Below are 20,109 nucleotides of genomic sequence, written 5' to 3' on the forward strand. Positions count from 1 at the left end.
TTGCCAAGTATGATTTTGATCCGTAAAGGCCCGTCCAGACGATCGAGCATTGCCCGCGTGCACAAGCGAGCAGTTTGCCCGTTAACAAGTTTACCACTTGTGCCCGCTAAAACACCAGCAAAGTTCCTAAGTTGGTTGTTTAGCGAAAACAACAGACACTGCCCGTGGCCGGTAATATGACGTCACTGCCAGACACACGAGGCTTCCTATGGAGGCAAGGGGCAGCCGGTCCTGGTCGTTTCGGCCGTAAGTCACTTTAGGCTGTAACATCCAAAACAATGTAAGACGTTATGTTTATGGTATTTACCATTATTATTTCATGTTTTACATACATCCCCAAGGGGCTGGTACTAAATACGGGGCCCATTTTGCACGTAACCGTGCTTACGGCCGAAACGACCTGAATGCGGGGCAGTTGGCAGAGGTTGTCATTGTTCACTCAAGTGTCTGACAGACATGTCTGTCTGTGCTTCTGCCTTGGATCAGTGGTCGAGACCACATGTTATACATTTAATAGAACTTTATTGGGAACACCCTCGCCTTTGGAATGTAAAACTGATTCTTCTTGGTGGACACCATGCTGGTAGTTATCGTACCGCACACATTCTGCAGGTCCTGCCTGAACTACCACACGCTCTGGCCGCTGTGCTCAGGTTTGACTGGGCCAGCTCGGCCACGTGTGGATAACACTACAGTTGTACCTGTGGGCTTTGCTCGTTTGCGGCCAGTGCCCGTCGAGCTGTGCTCGATCGTCTGGACGGGCCTTTAAGCCCCGTACACACTATGCATCATGATGCGTGCAGTGTTGAAAAACCAGTTTTTCAACTCGAAGCTACATCATGAACTCATTGCTGGGCTAGACCGATTTCATGTGTCTGCTTAGTGTTGCAGCAGCAGTCACAGGGGAAGGCTGTCCACTCAGCTCCAGTGCCGATGGCCCTCTTGCCACCACCCGCCAAACCTCTTGAATGGATAAGGACCAATACTCTACACTGTTGTATTTTCCAGCTTTAAATTGAGTGTTTGGTGGCTGGGATGCTTGGGAAGATTATACACACACACACATATATATATATATATATATATATATATATATATATATATATATATATATATATATATATATATATATATATATATATATATATATATATATATATATATATATATATATATATATATATATATATATATATATATATATATATATATATATATATATATATATATATATATATATATATATATATATATATATATATATATATATATATATATATATATATATATATATATATATATAATCAGAAAGCTACAAACGTCCTTTAATATCCAATTCACTCTACCTCAGAAGTAATATATTTTCATATATGTTACGAAGGGGAATTTTTAGTTGATAATAAGTCCACCGTCTCGTAGGGGTGAACCAGCGACGGACGAGGAATCAGGACTACAGTGACACACTAACCAGTCGGCCACAAGAGACGGTATAAGTGAATACCATCTCCCATCAATGGCAGAGGTGGGTGGATATCGTCTCCAAACGCAAAACACCTGAGTTCGACGGGTGGTGGCTACGTTTCAGAGGTGGGTGGATATCGTCTCCAAACGCAAAACACCTGAGTTCGACGGGTGGGTTGATGGGAGATGGTATTCACTTATACCCTCTTGTGGCCGACTGGTTAGTGTGTCACTGTAGTCCTGATTCTCGCCCGTGGGACGGTGGACTTATTAACTAAATATTCCCTTCGGTAACATATATGAAAATATATTACTTCGAGGTAGAGTGAATTGGATATTAAAGGACGTTTGTAGCTTTCTGATTGTATATGAATCACGGTGATGTGATAAATAGTCATAATATGGCTTACACGCACACAAACGCACTACACGGTCAACATGGCAGAGGTGGGTGGATATCGCCTCCAAACGCAAAACACCTGAGTTCGACGGGTGGGTTGATGGGAGATGGTATTCACTTATACCCTCTCTGTGGCCGACTGGTTAGTGTGTCACTGTAGTCCTGATTCCTCGTCCGTCGCTGGTTCGAACCCACGGGACGGTGGACTTATTATCAACTAAAATTCCCTTCGGTAACATATATGAAAATATATTACTTCCGAGGTAGAGTGAATTGGATATTAAAGGACGTTTGTAGCTTTCTGATTGTATATGAATCACGGTGATGTGATAAATAGTCATAATATGGCTACGTGCGACAAACGCACTACACGGTCAACATGGCAGAGGTGGGTGGATATCGCTCCCAAACGCAAAACACCTGAGTTCGACGGGTGGGTTGATGGGAGATGGTATTCACTTATACCCTCTCTTGTGGCCGACTGGTTAGTGTGTCACTGTAGTCCTGATTCCTCGTCCGTCGCTGGTTCGACCCCACGGGACGGTGGACTTATTATCAATTAAAAATTCCCCTTCGGTAACATATATGAAAATATATTACTTCCGAGGTAGAGTGAATTGGATATTAAAGGACGTTTGTAGCTTTCTGATTGTATATGAATCACGGTGATGTGATAAATAGTCATAATATGGCTACGTGCGACAAACGCACTACACGGTCAACATGGCAGAGGTGGGTGGATATCGTCTCCAAACGCAAAAACACCTGAGTTCGACGGGTGGGTTGATGGGAGATGGTATTCACTTATACCCTCTCTTGTGGCCGACTGGTTAGTGTGTCACTGTAGTCCTGATTCCTCGTCCGTCGCTGGTTCGACCCCACGGGACGGTGGACTTATTATCAACTAAAAATTCCCCTTCGGTAACATATATGAAAATATATTACTTCCGAGGTAGAGTGAATTGGATATTAAAGGATGTTTGTAGCTTTCTGATTGTATATGAATCACGGTGATGTGATAAATAGTCATAATATGGCTACGTGCGACAAACGCACTACACGGTCAACATGGCAGAGGTGGGTGGATATTGTCTCCAAACGCAAAACACCTGAGTTCGACGGGTGGGTTGATGGGAGATGGTATTCACTTATACCCTCTCTTGTGGCCGACTGGTTAGTGTGTCACTGTAGTCCTGATTCCTCGTCCGTCGCTGGTTCGACCCCACGGGACGGTGGACTTATTATCAACTAAAAATTCCCCTTCGGTAACATATATGAAAATATATTACTTCCGAAGTAGAGTGAATTGGATATTAAAGGACGTTTGTAGCTTTCTGATTGTATATGAATCACGGTGATGTGATAAATAGTCATAATATGGCTACGTGCGACAAACGCACTACACGGTCAACATGGCAGAGGTGGGTGGATATTGTCTCCAAACGCAAAAACACCTGAGTTCGACGGGTGGGTTGATGGGAGATGGTATTCACTTATACCCTCTCTTGTGGCCGACTGGTTAGTGTGTCACTGTAGTCCTGATTCCTCGTCCGTCGCTGGTTCGACCCCACGGACGGTGGACTTATTATCAACTAAAAATTCCTTCGGTAACATATATGAAAATATATTACTTCCGAGGTAGAGTGAATTGGATATTAAAGGACGTTTGTAGCTTTCTGATTGTATATGAATCACAGTGATGTGATAAATAGTCATAATATGGCTACGTGTGACAAACGCACTACACGGTCAACATGGCAGAGGTGGGTGGATATCGTCTCCAAACGCAAAACACCTGAGTTCGACGGGTGGGTTGATGGGAGATGGTATTCACTTATACCCTCTCTTGTGGCCGACTGGTTAGTGTGTCACTGTAGTCCTGATTCCTCGTCCGTCGCTGGTTCGACCCCACGGGACGGTGGACTTATTATCAACTAAAAATTCCTTTCGGTAACATATATGAAAATATATTACTTCGAGTAGGTAGAGTGAATTGGATATTAAAGGACGTTTGTAGCTTTCTGATTGTATATGAATCACGGTGATGTGATAAATAGTCATAATATGGCTACGTGTGACAAACGCACTACACGGTCAACATGGCAGAGGTGGGTGGATATCGTCTCCAAATGCAAAACACCTGAGTTCGACGGGTGGGTTGATGGGAGATGGTATTCACTTATACCCTCTCTTGTGGCCGACTGGTTAGTGTGTCACTGTAGTCCTGATTCCTCGTCCGTCGCTGGTTCGACCCCACGGGACGGTGGACTTATTATCAACTAAAATTCCCCTTCGTAACATATATGAAAATATATTACTTCCGAGGTAGAGTGAATTGGATATTAAAGGACGTTTGTAGCTTTCTGATTGTATATGAATCACGGTGATGTGATAAATAGTCATATATATACACACACATATATATATATATATATATATATATATATATATATATATATATATATATATATATATATATATATATATATATATGAAAAGCTTATAGGTCACAAGTATCTTATGAATTACAATACACAGTAGATGTTCGAATAATTAGTGTGGCTAAAGTCATTTTGAAGAACCTTGACAAGGAAGGGCAAAAGGAATATTTGCCTCTCCCTTAATCCATTAATCGCACTCTGTACATCCCTTTCAACTTTCTCTTCTCGAACATGTGACGCTTTATAGTCAAATCTGGCCCGAGAACAAGTGAGCAGTGTTGCAGTACAGTTTGGCCGCTAGTAATTTTTTTCGACACCACTACTGCATCACCTGGCTGATACATGATGCATATTGTGTACGGGGCTTAAGACTCAGAGCAAATGATGCAAATGCGTAGCATGTTTTGGTGAAAAAAAAAGTGCTGCTTATCATAACACTTTATCAACATAATCCTTATTTATTAGCTTTCTTTGTCCTGTGAATCTGCGTTCAAATCATTAACTTGTTTCTTTATTTTCTTGATGTACAGACTCTCCTCCCTAAATGCTCAACACCCATGGATGTAACGACCAGCCTTAAGTTTACTCAAGTTAATAATTACTTAACATTATCAACTAAGAAACCACTTAAAGGCAATAAATATGAATGATATAACCTATTGACATGTCCTTTAAATAATTGCTTATCTATTATAAGTATGTAAGTACACCCACCAAAGAAACCGATGTCGCCTCACCAAACCTTGCTGGGAGAGATCACGTCCTTCTTGCTCTGAACGGTAGCTGAAGTTACAACTACCAATGCATAGTTACGATGGCTCGAATGAGAGGAGGGAAATTACCAAATTCAGACAAAAAAGTGCAATAATGACTGAAATATATTTCAAGGAGAGAGAGAGAGAAATTTTATTCTTTTAAGAAATGTAATCATATTTTATTTCGATATTAATTATCTCTTTTAAGCACCGAGCAGGTGGGGGTGGGGGGTAGGAGGATATTATGATAGGGAGGTTAATGGTGATGGGCAATGGGGTGATGTTAATGTAGGGCTTGACGAGATTCGCTTATCAACATAATTGAAGTGGCGATATTAATACCCTTATTGATAACAGTTAATATCAATTATTCCAATTCGCCATGAAGACATAGATAAGTACCATTATAGCATTACTTATATCATCGTTTACGTTCTGAATAGTTTTGAGGGAAAGTGGGGGGACCTGGTTTTCCGACGAGGGAGTTTGCGACACAGCCATGGACGATGCGTATCCCAAAAGCTAGTAGCTGAGTAGTTTTGACGGCTGGGGATTTGCAGCCTCTGTGCAACTTTATTAGCTGGTAAACACGATTATCTATATTACGGCAATCTCCACCATATTGTTGTCTTCTTTAGTCTATATAATATATACTTATATATGGCATTTTTTTGTGGAGATGGCGGCGGCAAAAAAGACAACTCTGTTGAGCAATTAACTCAAAGAGCTCGGATCATTGGTGAGTGGGAGCGTGGTGTTCCAACAGGAGATATTGCCGTGAGCGTTGGAGTGTCAACTCGCACAGTCCAAAGGTGGATATCAAGATGGGGGGAAGAGGGAACATTGGCAAATAGACCTAGGAGGGGTCGCCCACGCATAACAACACGACAACAAGACGAACAAATCATTGCAGCATCCATAGACGACCCCCTGAAAACCTCAGTAACTATCACGTAAGAATTGCATCTCCCGTGCACTCCGCAGACAACCAGAGAGCGACTGAGGGAGCATGGGATCAGGTGCCATGTTCCGGCGGTCAAAGAGGAGTTAAAGGAATGGCATCGTGACACTCGTCTGGGCTTTGCTCTGCAACATGTTGTTTACGATATCGATGACTGGAAAAATGTAATCTTCAGTGATGAAACTTACTTTACCTCGATAGTCCAGAGAAATGCACGTCTGGCGACGCATCGGCACAAGATACGATGCTAGAAATATTCAGGAGAGAGCTAGGAGTGGGAGGTCGTCCTCGAAGTCGACCACGAGGTCGTCTTCGAAGTCGACTTCGAGGTCGTCCTTGATGTCGTCCTCGAAGTCTTCCTCGAGCTCATAATCGAAGTCATCCTCAAGCTCGTCCTCGAAGTCGTCTTCGAGGACGTCCTCGAAGTCGACCTCAAGGTCGTCCTCGAAGTCGACCTCGAAGTCGTACTCGAGCCCATTCTCGAGGTCGTCCTCGAAGTCTTCCTAGAGCTCGTGGAGTGCTACTGCACCTATACTCAGGGTTTTACACAACACCCGAGCCGTACGTGGGTGAACTAATTAGATAAAGTCTAGTATGGCTCTGGTGTTGTGTAACACCCTGAGTATAGGTGCAGTAGCACTCCACGATCCCGATAATGCAACATTTTTATGAGATTTGATGGCTGAACCGATAAGATCACTAACTGGTATTCTGATGTTTAAGGGTTCGAGCCTCGAGGGGGGGAAGGGTATTTTTCCAAAATCGTCTAGGGGACCTTTCAGACGAACAAAATAACGCCAGAAGCCAGGAAATACTCGTAAAAACTCTGGTAACACTTCAACAGAAGTTGTGTGACAGGGATATTTTTATTTCCTCGCTACTGACGTCATTTTGTTGACTCTCAGATATAGTAACCATGTTTTCCCCCAGACACTTGTCCGTTCGTCTAGAAGGTGCCTAACGGGTGCGAGGATGAATATGAATAATTAAGACAAATATATATATTTCTTTATATGCATATTACTTTTTTTTCTCAAAACGAAAATAGTAATAACGCTAGCTTTGTCAATGAAAAAAAAAAAAAAATTATCAATACACATCACATCAATTTTGTTTCTTAACATTTCTTAAATATTTTTTTTTCCTATTTTCCACTTCTCAGGGTGCGATAACGGACTGCTGATTTGGAAAGGGTGCACACTAGAGAGAGAGAGAGAGAGAGAGAGAGAGAGAGAGAGAGAGAGAGAGAGAGAGAGAGAGACCTTTTATTCTTTTAATAAATGTAATCGCATATTGTTTTGAAAGTAATCACCAAGAAATTTCATGACCTTGTTTTATTTTAAGTTCGTATCATATTTATAAGAAAAATCCATAAATATTGATGAAACTGGCTATTCATATCAATACTGCCCTAAACAGCCATTTAACTACGTCCTGGTAGTTGGAACGCAAGACATCTTTCAGGGCAAAAAGGGCATTTTCTCTCCAGCCAGGTCTGGCGAGGCAACATCGGTTTCTTTGGTAGGTGTACATAAGTTTACGCTATTTGTCAGAGTAACCAACTCGATAACAAGTGGCTATGAAAATACTAAGGCTTCGCAGTGTAAGGGACCGCATTGCGATCCTACGGGCACGTGTGTGTGGATCATCCAACGGACAAAAACAAGACAGCGCATCCCGCTTTTTCTCTCTCCCTCCCGCGCGTCAGCTGGAGGGGACCGCTCGAAGGAACACAACTTCTACCATACAATATTTCTGTCTGTTTCTCTCTAACCATTGTTGTCTCGATTCATGTACAATCACCACTACTTGCATTGCCATGCAAGCATTCCAATCATGTACTCATAATGTTCCACCGAATCTTCTGTGTCAAACTGTATGTATGTTTCAGTTTGTGAAGACGCCAGGCGTCTCACCATTTCACATACATTATGCTACTGCATTGTATTCATTAATCTCTCGAATCTCGTGCAAACGTCCGTATGTGGAATTTTCTGGCTTTTCCACTGATAATGTTTTATCATTGTACGTTAATTATGTCTCTCACAATCGCCATCTGTTTTGCCCTGTCTGTCTGTGTGTAGAAACTACTTTGCGGCTCGCACCAGCCAATAACAACTTCGAAGATTCTGTACATTCATTCAGTAAGGAACCATCAATAAACTAAACAACACCCAGCCAGTATGTCACTCAATACCATCCTTACAGCAGTATCCTAAAATACGTTTGTTTTTGTACACTGACCAAAATTTACAGGGTACGCTGAATTACAATGACAATGCAATATAAGTTGCAAACCTAATGCTTTATGGTCATGATGTTTTTAACACCGCCATTTATACAGTAGAGTGTTTGCATGGTGTCTTGGTCTTCTTATTGAATCATTTCAAGTAACTAAGATTTTAACCTAACTTCATTCTTAATAACAATATTGTTATGAATAAAGGTGATTCTGATGACCTAAGAAAATCATCTTCTAAAAGTAACAATAACAGAGATGGTAATATATAGAGAGTTTATTCCTTAAGCTACAAAGGAATCACAAAGCAACTAAAGTAGAGGTTTCTAGAATAAGGACTTGCGTGTGAACCCAGTACTTGAAGAAGAGGTAACCTCCTTTTAGACTGCCAAGCCTTTTGACACCGTATGTCGAAAGGCCTAGCAACCACTCCGTTGTTTCACTTTTCCTTCGTGGCTTTTGCCTTTATTTATACATTCATCACGTTCTATATCTTCATGATTCAGTTACATACATACATACATACATAACATTATATATATATATATATATATATATATATATATATATATATATATATTATATATATATATATATATATATATCTTGTAATTTCCACAATGGTCCCGTGGATGAAGTATATAATAAGTCCTCACGTGAAAATGAAAGGAATTGGTACCAAGACTTTCAACTTTTATTCCAAAGTCATCTTCAGGGTACTGAACAGAGTTTAGAGAATAACATATACAAGAAAGCAATATGGGTCACAGATAACAATAAAATAAAATGAGTCAACAAGCCATTTAAGTATGTAAACAACATTCATTCAAAAAACAAAAACATACTTAGTGGAAATATGTAATTACTACAAATCCCAGTACAAAAAAACTATCTGTTTGTAAAAATCTAACAGCTTGTTTTACTCTTTGCATCCTTAAGAATAAAGCTTTTTAACAATTCGTCCATCTTAAAAAGACCATCGCTCAAATTCATATTACTAAAAGAACTAATGAGGCATCCTTCGACCAACAATCTGTCATGCAACGAGGAACTCCTAAAAACAACTGCAGCTGAATTCAATCTATTGGGTGCCCAAAGTCTCTTACGTGACAAAAATGGCGCTTGAGCTGGTTGCAACCCGTACATTATATTTATGCTGTGTGACTCTCTTACTTAGTTCCTTACCAGATTGTCCAATATAAGGTAAATTATAAGTTGAGCAATCAATTTTGTACACCCTCCTGCTGGCATTTCTGGTTTGTTACAAAACAACAAATTCTTGATAGACGAAGTATTACTAAAAACAACATTTATTTTCAGACATTTCAGGCTACGTACAATCGATAAAAATTCACATCGGTATGGCAAAACTAAAATATTTTCCGTGTCATAATTCCTTGACCTTTCATGACTATAAAATGTTTTTGGCACTTTGGAGGCAACCATCGATAAAATTCGAAGGATAACATAATTCTTCTGCAATTGTATAGATGTTCTGAATTTCCTCTGCTAAAAATTCAGGATCACAAATTCTGTATGCTCTTAAAAACATCCCTGAGAAGACTGATCGTTTTATCTTGGGGTGATGGCTGAAAAAGTTGTGAATGAAAGCATTTACTGCTGTTGGTTTCCGGTATAGTTTGAATTTAAATCCGTTGTCGGTTCTCATAACGACTGTGTCAAGAAATGGTAGAGTTTTATTCTGTTCTGCTTCCAACTTGAACTTTATGGATGGAACCAGGCCATTCAAAATTTCTAAAAACTCGTAGGGGTCACGATCCAAAGGCCACCGGCATATTATGTCGTCGACGTATCTGTACCATGTCAAAGTAAACGTAATGACATTTGGTAAGAATCTGATTTCATAAAATTCCATGTATATATTTGAGAGGGTTGCAGATAAACAACTTCCCATTGCCAAACCAAAATCTGTCTATAAAAGAACCATTAAAACATAAAAGTATTATCAACGATGCACAACTTTATCAACTTAATAAAACATGATGGGGAATAGGAATATCAATATCATTTATTTTTTCTTGTAGAAACTGTAGCAAATCATCAATGGGCACTTTTGTGAACAGTGAATTGACATCAAAACTAATCAACCTACAATTTGTATCTTTACCTTTCAACTTTGTGATAAGGTCTTCCGTATTTTTAATATGTGCCTTTGATATGTTTCCTATAAGCGGATTTAACAAAGAGCCTAACCATTTTGACAGATGATAAGAGGCTGAGCCTATCGAACTGATAATGGGCCTGATTGGTTGACCTTCTTTATGAATCTTTACTGTGCCATACATATAAGGAAGAGTGGCATTAACGGCAGAGAATTTTTTGGCTAGTTCATGGTGGGACTTTAACAAGGATTTAACAGTACTGTTATAATGCTTATTAACCTTATCGGTGGGATCTCTCAACAGTTCCTCATAAGTATCCTCATCGGATAACAGTTGGTTGGCCTTTTCGATATACGAATTCTTACTCAAAATAACAATGCAGTTTGACTTGTCAGCCTTAGTGATATGAATATCTTTATTAGCTCGTAAGCTTTTAAGTGCCATCTGAAATCTCAGAGGTATAGTATGTTTTAATTTCGAATTACATGCGGCGTACACACATCCCTTCGCAACCAAAATGTTGTCAGGGTTTACTTTTTCATTTTTGGTTTTATCCAAGTTTATGAAACCTTTGGCTACTGAAAAAATGTCAACTTTGTTCTTAGCAAAGCAAAAATTCATACCAAATCCTAAAACAAGTTTTTCGTTCTCACTGAGTTCATATGAAGAGAGGTTTACGTATAAGTCCGGGTTACTTTTCGTTGTCCATACACTATCTCGAAATAAATGGTCCAGTTTCCTGAAGATGACTTTGAATAAAAAGTTGAAAGTCTTGGTACCAATTCCTTTCATTTTCACGTGAGGACTTATTATATATATATATATACATACATATGAACATATATACATATACATATGTACAGATATACATATACACATACATGTATATATACATACATATATATATGTGTATATATATACACATATACATATATCACACTGTACATATATATATTTGCATATAATATACACATATGCATATATATACATACATACTGTATATATGTATATATATATACATATATTCATACATACATATGTATATATATATATACATATATATATATATATAGTACATATATACTGTAATGAACCATACTCGGTCCTCCAGGATCTTAATTACCACAATAGAATGAGACTGGAATGACTGGCGGTAGGGGAGCTTAACAAAACTACTTAGGTCGCCTTAAAACTAATTTATTATCCTAAATTTTTATACATATTTACAAATGAGTCAAGGTTTTGGAAAATAGAAACTTAAAGCAAAAGATCAACACTACAACCAACAATCAAATTACATGGTTCCACATACGTTACTTTAAATTTAACAATGCTCAATAAATAAATCACAAAATAAATAATTTCCAGCAGCAGTACCACACAAATATAAAAATGAAATATTAATAAATCCCAAAATAAATAACACCCAGCAGCAGCACCACACAAATACAAAAATGAAATATTAATCATTACATAAACCCTTTTAGAGCCATACTTGCTCATTAACCACAATTACACGAGCCACTAGCTCAATAATATACAACAATGGCTTGACAGCCTTTTGCTCAACAATATAATAAGAGTCTTTTGCTTAACTCAATAAAATAATTCTATGACAGCCTTTTGCTCCACCAGCAGTAATAGTGACTAAAAATATGATCCAGTCATGACCTCCTCCTAGAGTACTTGAAGTCCAACCCAGTGACGCTTCAAATCTGTCGATGTGGCCATCACCCTCCAACCAGGTGATACTCAGGAAACTGCTGTCGCTGCCATCACCCACAAGGTGATAATCAGAAAACTGCGGTTGCTGCCTTCACCCATAAGGTGATAATCAGCAAACTGCTGTCGCTGCCATCACCCACAAGGTGAACCTCAGAAAACTGCAGTTGCTGCCATCAACCCTAACAAGGTGATCCTCCGAAAACTTCTGCTGTTGTGTTCTCGACAGAACACTGTCGAGAACCTGCCAATCTGCTTTCTAAAACCTGACTGATTCTGTCACCTTGAATGGGACAGAAGACACCCCTCAACAGAGAAAAGCATTCCCGGGTAAGGAGGCAACTATACAACAACAAACGATTGTTTTCCTCAAACAACGACTTACCCTCACAGTAGGTTAGTGATGAGGAACTGTAAGAATAGAAAGAAATATTCTGTTGAATTCCTAGCTGTGGAAGGAAAAGACACACCATTATTAAGCAAGCATACTTCAGAGCAAATGGGACTTATTACAGCGAATTATGAAAACATCTCGGTAATTCTAAGCCAGCTGTCCGCGGTGAGCTAGCCTATAGCAACTGATGTTTTCCTATGTTATTTTACCTGCTGAAAAAGAATTTAAAATAACGTTTTTGCAGTCGGCTGTAACTAAAATGTAACTGACCCTTGAAAACTGCACGTCTGTACCAGTGGGTCGCACACAGCTCAAGGATAAATTACAGTTTAGCAGCAGCCAACCGGCAAAATATTACCTTAAACTCTTGTAAAGCAAGTAAAATAACATAGAAAAACGTCAATTGCCATAGTCTAGCTCCACTGCACACTATTCGAAGCTTTCGTAACGTGAAACAAAGCATTACCATTTCCGTTTTCAACCTGGGTGGCCTCTATAGGTTGTGTGGCAGAATGTCGCTGCGTGCCTTATCTGCATTTTTAAAGGTTTCTGGCAAGCTTGTATGCTCTGGCAAGAGGTAATTAAATTCTTGTTCAGCAAGTAAAATAACACAGGAAAACGTCAACTGCCAGTCTCTCGCAGATCTCGCAGCCTCACTAAGTGCAGAAAACCGGCAGCTGCTGATTGGTGATCCGAAAGCTAGCGCATGCGTGTTACGGCTTAGAATCAGCAGTACTAGTAATGAATGAAAAGTGCCTTTGGAACGGCTCCCGCTATCCATTTATTCAGCCTTCTTTTTACACTTGTTTTTTGTGTTCCAAATGACATGTATAACAGGAAATACAACAATAAGGTACCCAAACCTTTTCCCAAGTTATTTACCCTAACAAAAACCCCGAATTCCCAACTGGTCCCCCTTATTGTTAGCTATTCTCGAAAGGGCTTTACCACTCCCAAAACCCCGATTCCCAACAGGTCCCCTTTACCGCTGGCTACAGTTTAGGGTAATTTACAGCTTAATTACATTTGACCACCAAAATATTACTTTAAATTCTTGTTCAGCAGGTAAAGTTCTATAGAAAAACGTCAACTGCCATAGCCTAGCTCACAGCAGACAGCCGGCTTAGATCTACCAACATTTCTTTCATTGCTGACATATTTAGTTAGTATGATGATGTTTTTAATGATGCAGGAGGGACGTTTAATAATATTGTTCACGTGACTGTAGATCCAGAAGCACAACCTGTTGTGCTCCCCAGTTGTAGGGTACCTATTAACCTTAAGAGTATAGTAGCAAAAAAAAAAAAAAAAAAAACTCAAGGAGATGGTACACCTGAAAATTATTGAACAGGTGGATGAACCAATGTAGTGTTTAAGTTGCTTAGCGGTTGCTGAGAAAAAGTCAGGTGAGTTAAGAGTTTGTATAGACCCACAGGCTCTAAATAAGATAATAAAAAGGGAACATCATCCTATTCCTGTAATTGATGATATTTTGCCAGAAATGTCTAAGGCTAAGGTATTTTCATCATTTGATTTAGAGAATGGGTACTGGCATTGTAAATGGCGAAGATTGCCATCTGGATTAAATATAAGTAGTGAGATTTTTCAGAAGCAACAGCAGTTGAGTCTTGAGGATCTTGATGGATTTGTAAGCATAGCTGATGACGTTTTACTGTATGGTGTTGGTGACATATATGAGGAAGCAGTAAAGGATCATGACATTAAGCTAGGTAAATTCTTGAAAGGTGTCAGATTTTAAAGGAATAAAACTGAATAAGTCTAAAGCAGTACTTAAGAAAACTAAAGTATCGTTTCTAGGTCATGAAATCACAAGTAAAGGTCTGGTGGCTGATCCTAAAAAGATAGAAGCCATTGTAAACATGGAAGCACCAACTGATGCCTCAGGTGTAAAAACACTAGCAGGAATGGTCAATTATTTGGGTAGATTTCTACCAAATTTATCTAATGTAATAGAGCCTATAAGACAGCTAACACAACAAGATGTTGAATGGAAGTGGACTGTTAAGCAAGACAACGCATTTAGTAAGCTAAAAAACTAATTACTAGTACTCCTGTATTACAGTATTATGATCCAAAGTTAGATATTGTTACCCAATGTGATGCTTCCCAGAGTGGTCTAGGTTCTGTATTATTACACAGTGGTAAGCCTATTGCCTATGCAAGTCGTGCTATGACAGAAACTGAAAAACATTATGTTCAAATTAAAAAGGAACTTTAGCCATTGTCTTTAGTCTTAACAAGTTTCATCAATACGAGTATGGTCGTAAAGTAATAATAGAAAGTGATCCTAAACCTATTGCAAGTATTGTACTAAAACCTCTGTATAAGGCATCTCGGAGACTCCAAGGAATGTTGCTTAATATTTTGCAATATGATGTAGAAATTGTAAATGTTTCTTGCTGACACACTATCAAGATAATTTTCACCACTACATGGTCATGAAAAGATTGAGTTTGAACATGTAAATATGCTAGATTATTTGCCTATTAGAATGGAACGTCTTGAAGACATAATGGCCGAGACTGAAAAAGATGAAAGTTTACAAGTCTTGAAAACAATGATCTTGAAAGGGTGTCCAGGGAAAATGGCAAAATCCCTATGCTAGTTAAGGCTTATAGTCTCACCAAGGATGAGTATTCAGTCCAAGATGGTGTTATTTTCAAAGGTGAGAGGAATATCACTCCATTAAGTCTCAGAGCTGATATTAAGAATGTCATTCATTCATCACACATAGGCATAGAAGGTTGTTTGCATGGGCCAAGGGAATGCATTTATTGGCCAGGGATGAATTCTGAGATTAAGCAATTCAGTTTAGCCTGTGAAATGTGTAATAAGTACCCTAGTTCTCAAAAAAAATAAAGCTTAATGTGTCATGAAACAGCAGATAGACCATGGCAGAAGATTGGCATAGATTTGATGAGCGTCAAGAAACATAATTACCTCATAACTGTATACTACTTTAGTAGTAACTTTTGGGAAATTGATTATCATGATAATACTTTGTCGACGACAGTAATTCGAAAACTTGAAGCTCATTTTGCTAGATATGGGTTACCTTCAGTGTTTTTAAGCGATAATGGACCTAAATTTGTCAGTGATGAATGCAGACTTTTTCGTCAGATTATGACTTTGAGCATAGAACGAGTAGTCCTACTTATCCACAATCTCATGGTATGGTCGAGTCAGCTGTTAAAACTTCAAAACGTTTAATAGCAAAAGCCATTAAAAGTGGAAATGACCCTTATCTTGCAACTTTTGACTATAGAAACACCCTAGCTGTTCATATAGGGGCTAGTCCAGTGCAGTATTGTTTAGGAAGGCGAACTGGTACAAAATTACCCATGTTATCAAAATTACTTGTGTCAACATGTAAATCTAGATCTGGCTAGAGAAAAGAAAAAGATCTGGCCAGGGAAAAAAAAAGTTTAACAATGTAAAAACTGAGCGGTATTATAATAGAAATGCTAAAGATTTAGATGTTTTGGATGAGGTGCCAAAGTGCGTGTCAAACCACATGTCCTGGGTAAAAGGGAGTGGGGAAAAGGTAGAGTAGTAGAAAAGTTAGATAAAAGTTGATACTTAGTTGAAAGTGATGGCAAATTGTTAAGAAGAAACATAGTACATTTAAGGGAAACACCCAATGATATACGAGAAATGCCAAAAGATGTTAACACTCCTGTTATAAGTAAATCAATAAATTTTGAGAGTGATGCCTGTGTAAGTAAAAATGTACCTAATACTGAGAGTAATGTAACCATTGATAAACCTGTTAGGTCAACAAGAAATAAAATACCATCTAAGTTTGCTGACTATAAAATGTATTACATACCTTGGGATGTAGTAAGAGGAAATTGCTAGCTACGGTATTGAGTCTCAGAGTTAGTTATCTCAGAAGTGAACTTGATGCCAAAGTTTGATATCCTTTGTTTAATGTAACTTTGTGTAATAGCTTCCTTTTTTGTTGTCGTTGTAGTTCACGGTGCAGCCGCTTGGTGGCTATGCTTTTGTCAGTACTTGCATACGTCTCTTAGATCATAAAAGTAATCCAAAAGAGACCCTGTGTTCTTAACCACAAACTATCCAGCACATCAGAAGAGAAACGTAACAAACACAAAGAATGAATAGGCTGAATAAGATCTGCATAAAAAATAGATTGAAATTACCTGTACATATGAAAGCAAGATTACACATACATCTAGTATGATTCATATTGCTATACGGCATAAATCATCGTATGACAATGAAACTATATCTAAAAGATTTTGCATATCAGGGAATACAGCTTAAAGAATATTAGGAGTCAGATGATAGGATAGAGTATGAAATGAAAACATACGGGGACTTACGGATGTTCCATATGTAAATGAGATAATGATGGTAGGATGATGGAGATGGCTTTTGGACATGTGATTTGATTTACTTTGCCTTACCTTACCTCAACCCCCCCAACTACAAAGTTCCAAACCTACTTGGATGAGAACTATAAGAAGAGAGGCTGGAGAAGAGTGGAGACTTGTGGAAAATAAAGCACAAGGAAGACATGAATTTCACAGAGGTCTTTTGCGTTATGCGGTACTGGAGGCGATGACGATGATACAGTTACATTACAGAAGGGGAATACTGTGCAGAATAGTGCAGAAAGTTAGATAGAATGGCCAAGAAGGTGAGAGAAAACAAGAAGGCAGGTACTAACAGGTGGATAGGTTGTTTGGCCAAGAAGGTGAGAGAAAACAAGAAGGCACGTACTAACTGGTGGATAGGTTGTTTTGCAAGGAAGTAAATACAGAAGGAGAATGAACATCTGGATCTCACAATAAAATAGCAAAACGGAGAGATGCTGTTGAACGAAAATATACTCCAGGTTGACTGAGTGAGTATTTTCGGACTCCTGGGTTGATTGAGTGAGTATTTTCTGACTCCTAGGTTGATTGAGTGAGTATTTTCGGACTGAGTGAGTATTTTCGGAATTTGCTGATTGAGGATGAGGAGAGAGGTTGAGCTAGATGACACAAAAGTGGAAGGGGCTGAGGACACAAGGAAGGCATTTAAAAGACTAAAAATAGGCAAAACAGGAGTTGCTGTGATTACAAGTGAGATGGCGCAGCGGAGTGATTAAAAATTTGAGTGTCCTTCTAAGGTACAAAGTACGCATGGCTTGGGGAATGTTTCTAGAGGTTAAGCTATTTCCAAGCTATGGTGAATTCTAAATTAAATTATACATATATATATATATATATATATATATATATATATATATATATATATATATATATATATATATATATATATATATATATATATATATATATATATATATATATATATATATATATATATATATATATATTATGCAGATTTCGTTGAATTCAATGGCTTTTGGTTGTGATCAACAATCAAAAAGCCATTGAATTCAACAAATATATATAATATATATATATATATATATATATATATATATATATATATATATATATATATATATATATAATATATATATTATATAATAGCTATCCCAAAAATACCGTTTTCTATTACAAGCACATTTCCATTTTCTTTATTATTCTAACAGTAACACAATTCCCAATTCAACAAAGCGAGTCGTTGAAAAGTATAGAACGTCAAATGGTTACGTGATACTTTTGCAAACTGAAATATACGGGCGTTGACCGAAAAAAATTACTTTATTGTTAATATGAGCGCTGTAGTTTGCCCTAATTCGTGAAATAAACGAAGAAAGTGAAAAACGCTTTAGCACTATAACTTCGTATGCTTTAGCAAATATGAACTTGACTGGCGAGACAAATATTGGTATAATAAGTATCCTGTCTTAATTTGCCCTTCCTCATTAGTTGTATTTAAAACATTGTTTTCCTATAAAATACTATTAATTCAATAAAATTCCGTTACAGCAACTAAGTGCTTTTCAAGTTGTGCAGAAAACCAAAAAGGTCTACACCTCTTTCATAAAGGCATAGCTGAGTGATAATTGGCAATATAAATATATATATAAAAAAACTATACAATTACAGAAGTTAATCACCTACTCTGTATAATTCACAGCTCTTGACCACAACACTCCACATCACTATCAGCTTCACATATTCAAAAATTACGTGAATAACTTTCTAAAATTTATAGGATTCTTCAATACAAAAAACCTTTTGAAAGCCCCAGTGGTTCTAAAGAGTCTATTTCCTAAATAGTATTTTTCATTTTTAATCAAGTACTTTCAAAGATATGGAGAACACTTTTCAAATTCTACGAAAATCTTTGAAATTTTTTTTAACATGTATGAGAAACAGGCACACATGATTCCAGAGTAAGATTAAGTTTACTACCAAAAATTGACCTGCTCTGGCTGGGCATGCGGATGAAAAACTAGTGACAGGTAACTCTAAAGACATGTAGCACATCATCATAGGGGCGAACTCAAAAGACATGTAGCACATCATCATAGGGGCGAACTCAAAAGACATGTAGCACATCAATAAGGCTCAAAATGTAACACATCACCATAGGGTCGAACTCAAAAGACATGTAGCACATCACCATAGGGTCGAACTCTAAAGACATGTAGCACATCAGCATAGGGCCAAACTCAAAAGGCATGTAGCACATCACCATAGGGTCGAACTCTAAAGACATGTAGCACATCACCATAGGGCCGAACTCAAAAGACACGTAGCACATCATCATAGGGCCGAACTCTAAAGACATGTAACACATCACCATATTGTCGAACTCAAAAGACATGTAGCACATCACCATAGGGTCGAACTCAGAAGACATGTAGCACATCACCATAGGGCTGAACTCAAAAGACAAGTAGCACATCATCATAGGGCCGAACTCAAAAGACATGTAGCACATCACCATTGGGTCGAACTCAGAAGACATGTAGCACATCACCATAGGGCCGAACTCTAAAGACATGTAGCACATCAGCATAGGGGCGAGCTCAAAAGACATGTAGCACATCACCATATGGACGAGCTCAAAAGACGTAGCACATCAGCACAGGGCCGAACTCAAAAGACATGTAGCACATCACCATAGGGTGAAACTCTAAAGACATGTAGCACATCACCATAGGGTCGAACTCTAAAGATATGTAGCACATCACCATAGGGTCGAACTCTAAAGACATGTAGCACATCACCATTGGGTCGAACTCCAAAGACATGTAGCACATCACCATAGGGTGGAACTCTAAAGACATGTAGCACATCACCATTGGGTCGAACTCCAAAGACATGTAGCACATCACCATTGGGTTGAACTCCAAAGACATGTAGCACATCACCATTGGGTCGAACTCCAAAGACATGTAGCACATCACCATAGGGTCGAACCCTAAAGACATGTAGCACATCACCATAGGGCCAAACTCAAAAGACATGTAGCACATCACCATACAGTCGAACTCTAAAGACATGTAGCAAATCACCATAGGGTCACATGGTGATTCACTGCTGAAACTGGCAGCTAAACGAAATCTTGGCAACGAAGCTTTACATAGTTTCCCCCCCAAAACAAAAAAAAATTATACAACAATATAACAGGGATTATAGATTCTTATACGTTTCTATGAA

At 38.3% G+C, this 20,109-nt stretch overlaps 1 protein-coding gene across 2 annotated transcripts in view; it reads right to left on the minus strand.

Moving 5' to 3' along the window:
- Nucleotides 1–20,109, minus strand: part of LOC136853546 (WD repeat domain phosphoinositide-interacting protein 4-like) — a 448,994-nt gene that overhangs the window by 234,929 nt on the left and 193,956 nt on the right. The gene's annotated exons all lie outside the window — the stretch shown is intronic.

The sequence above is a fragment of the Macrobrachium rosenbergii genome, chromosome 3, assembly GCF_040412425.1.
Source record: "Macrobrachium rosenbergii isolate ZJJX-2024 chromosome 3, ASM4041242v1, whole genome shotgun sequence".
In the NCBI taxonomy this organism is placed as follows: Eukaryota; Metazoa; Arthropoda; class Malacostraca; order Decapoda; family Palaemonidae; genus Macrobrachium; species Macrobrachium rosenbergii.